The sequence below is a fragment of the Gavialis gangeticus genome, unplaced genomic scaffold (genome assembly GCF_001723915.1).
Source record: "Gavialis gangeticus isolate Ggan-Ray unplaced genomic scaffold, GavGan_comp1, whole genome shotgun sequence".
Taxonomy (NCBI): Eukaryota; Metazoa; Chordata; order Crocodylia; family Gavialidae; genus Gavialis; species Gavialis gangeticus.
The window spans coordinates 4,866,613-4,870,811 of NW_017729003.1; positions in this window are offsets into that span (position 1 = coordinate 4,866,613).

Sequence of the window (4,199 nt, forward strand, 5' to 3'; positions counted from 1 at the left end):
CCCAGCCCTATGGGCCCTAGGCATTTGGTGTGCTAGCTAATGCTAAGAGGTGTCTGTGTATGTGTGTTTCTAATTAACAGGTCAGCTGATAAGCTGTTAAGAAGAGGTTGAACTAATGGAGAGAGGCTATTGTTTTGCTGATGGGGTGATAAATACTGTTATATCTCCCTGCTGGCTTGCTTGCCTGTCAGTTTGTGGCAGACAGTATAAAGAAACAGGGAAGGAGATTGAAAAGCTCCGTATCACCAATAGATGCATACACTGCACACACACCCTTGCCTCAGAGTGCTAGCAGGGGCCTGGGATCTGGCAACACTCTTACCCCATGAGCAGCCAGCAGGGAAAAGCCTGGGATGATGCCTAATCATGCCTGGGATGGAACCTAATCAGAGGTCCTGCCAGGGACTGGCCACGCTCCCTGTCATCTCAGTTCTGTGCAAGGGAAGGGAGGGATGCTCTAGCACCCCCCGCCTTCTAGCCTGAGACACTGCAGACATGTGCCTGAATTTCCTACGTTTAGAGAGAATGTCTGTCCAGTCACAAACCAGTTCAGCCTAGCCAGGTTAGACTAACCCACAAAGACTGAATCAATTTGGACTCAGGCTTTTTTAATGTCTGTCCCTACCTTTAATGAATTTAACTAATGCAATCTATACTGAAAGTCCAGGACATTATTTTTAAAAACAAAGAGTTCAGACAAATAAAACTACCTAAAATGGCAGAAAAAGTCCATGTACTGTTCTTTAGTGAGAGCTATTTCTATGCCAGATTTTAACTTTTAAAACTACAGACAGGACTTTCAAATAAAGAACAGAGAGACAGAGAGAAGGATAGAATTTTTAGTTTATTACATTCAAAACCAGCTAAATTAGTTTTGTTCATCTTTCTCCAAAATCAATATACACACATACATACAATTAGCAGAAACTGATGAGTTTCACAGAAAAAGATAATAAAATTCAGAAATGCAACCTAAATAGGAGCTAATGTAGCTTTAGGTATAGTACACAACAATGACCACTCTATTATATATAAAAGATAAAATACAATATATGACTTTGTAGCAGGTTGGGGATTTGCTTAGCTCAAACTGGGTGCATCTACATGTGTGCTTTACTGCAGAGTTGTCTAATTAACTCCACAGTAAAGTGTCACTATCCACACATGCGCTTGTATTAAGGCACAGTAAATTAATTGATTCTGCTGACTCCACCACTGCCCCCGACTCTGAACTCTACTTGGTGTGGACGGTGACCACCAGGTACAAATTGCACCCAGTCAACTCAGCCAGCCGAGGGCCAGACCCCAGATCTCCTGCCAGCCCCTCCAGTGCCCAGTGCTGCCACCCAGATGCTAGGGCTGATCACCCATGCCCTCTGCCAGCCTGGGGATGCTTTGCCCTGACTCTAATTGCTGTGCTCCTGGGCATACATGTAGATGCTGTGCCTGAGAGCAGTGAACTCCATCGTGAATTGCTCCAGAGTTTATTGGGTCATCTTAATAGCACATGCTGAGGCACCCACAGACTTTGTTTGCTTGCAGTCCTTGCTTATTGTCACTATTTCCATGGGGCACACAGGGAAAACAATGACAGGAATCAACAGGGACAGGAATCCCTCCCATCAGAAATCAACACAATTAACAATAAAAACAACCATTGGTGCATGTGGGTGCATGTGCATCCCCTGCAAAAAGCGATGCCAATGCTGGCTGTGGGTGGTCGCCGCTTGCCACCCCCCCACACCGTTGACACTGTTGACAGCATCTGCAGGTGGGACCCGATTGCTGATGGCCACCGCCGGTGCTGCCAGCAGCATCTGTGGGTGGTTGCTGACTGTTGGTCACCACTCACCATTCCCACCCCCACCCCCCACCAGTGACACCACCATGGCCACCGGCTCAATATCAATCTGAAGCAACCTAAAACCTAAATCTATATCTCTTCATCAAAATAGCTGGCAATCCAAATGACTTTTTTTTAAACTAAAACATAAGAACATATTTTAGTCAGCAGAAAACTAAGCATGTGTTCTTTAAATAAACTAAGAAATGCAAAGAAAGTAAAAATAAGCCCTGTTTGCCAGAAATCATGGTTGAGGAACATGCCAGTGTTATGACAGATTGCTATGCAGGTTTTTTAACATATTTTTGTTCTAGTGCTAGTTACATGTAAGTGCTGTATATATTTGTTTATTTACTTGAAAATTCCCAGTACTGAAAACTCACTAAAAATGATTTACAAATCTTAAGCATTGAGTTATAGATGACTAAATTATTCCAGGGCCTCATAATAACAATGGTAGATGAATTAGCATTAGGAAGGTAAACTACCACTTCCTGTCCAGGACTCCATTAATCTATGCTAGGAATACAGTACTTCAATGAATACATCTCACTGCAGTAGTAGTTGTAAAATGAACCCTCTCAGTTTCTCTTACATATAAAGCTGTATGTTCAAACCTTCAAAATGTACAGTGACCATCCAAAGTATTTGAGATGAACCAAATTTCTGATTTCAAGTGCATATTGACTGCAAAGCACTTTTCAGTACAGAATTAGGCTGCCCTCAGAGACAGTATCCCAGGTATCCTGGGGCAGGGGTCTGCATGGGGGCTGTGGATCTGGGTCCTAGGCTCCATAGCCCTGGCAGCTGAGGGCCCCCTCTGGCGGGGCTGAGCGTGGCAAGGGTCTGTGGGTGGGGTGGTGAGGAGCACCAGCAGGGCTGGGGGACTGTGGTTGGGCAGTGAGGGCATGAGCAGGGCCAGGGGGATGTGAAGGGCACCAGCAGGGCTGGCAGGATTAGGATGGGAGTGAGGGGTATTATCAGGGCCAGGGGATGGGATGAGGAGCCTTTCATTTTAATCATGGATTTTGGGGGGTTTTACAGAGACATTGCAATTTTTTATGAGAAAATTTGCTACTTTTTATCAGGGAAGACCAGGATCCCTACTGATGATTTTTTTAACAATTAGTTCTTCATAGTGTTCAAACTAAATAATATAATGAACTGATGCATTGCCTTCAACTGTTGATTGCTAGTTCAAATCCATCCAAGCATGGTATTTTGTAGCCCATGCAAATTATACTGCTGACTTCCAGTTAGTTCCTGAAAGATAGAGGTCGCGCATAAAACCTTGTCATTGTCCGTTATGTTGCAGAGAATCTGACATCATAACACCCATGAGCAATGGCCTCAGTTATGGGGCATAATTCAACAAATAGATTGTGCTGTTCATGTTAGTGGATGAACACAGGCCTAAAATTGACAGTGCTGCATTTAAGAGGCACTATTTTTTTTCTTTAAAGACAAAAACAATGGATTATATAGTACCCTTTACAAGACCTAAATGGCATTATCATTCTAAGTTAAGATGTTCTTATATGAGGTGCCAGATTCTTGTCACATTACCTTTGTACTAGTTTCTCTGTTGTACACAAGTGTTCTGCAGAGTATTTAGCCTCAAGGCCCCTTTTCAAAAAGTAATAAAATGTGCCTTTAATGTATTCCTAAAAAAGACAAAGGCAACTGTATTCACAAAATGGTTGAGAAACCATGTTGACATACAATCTCTACCACATCTTCCTTACAAAAGTCTCAGCTGTAGACCAGTAACATCTTGCCTCAGGCAATTGGTTTCCAGTTAAAAAACTAAATTGGCTATCTAGTAGTAATGTATTCCTTACTAAAAAATGGAACTAAGTAGCCATAATGACTGCAGAGTTGACTGTATATCCTGATCTCCCTCCCAGTGGGATATAAACATATAAATGAATTCAAACTAATAGAAGCTGAACACTTTAAAGAAATGTTCTGCTGATAGTTTGTTCCTTTGGGAGCAGCCAAACTGTGATGCTGCAATTCATTCTAGGGCTACTGCGACTCAAGATTTTCATTTCAAAGAAGAAAGAAAATGTAAAAGGTCAATATGTCTTAAATCATTCCATGTGAAAATACATACTTAGATTAAATAAAGCATTACTAATTTAAGTGTTTCCAGACAGGGAATTCTGAACTTACAATTTTAACTCTACCCCATTTTTCTACATTTGGATATTACTGTATATAATATCCTGGGAGTATATAATGTATAAAAGAATGACAGCAAGAAAATCATCTTTGTATTTGCTAATCAAATTTCTCTACATCCACATTTTATTTAAACTTGTCAGTTCACACTTAGTAAATATATATATATATA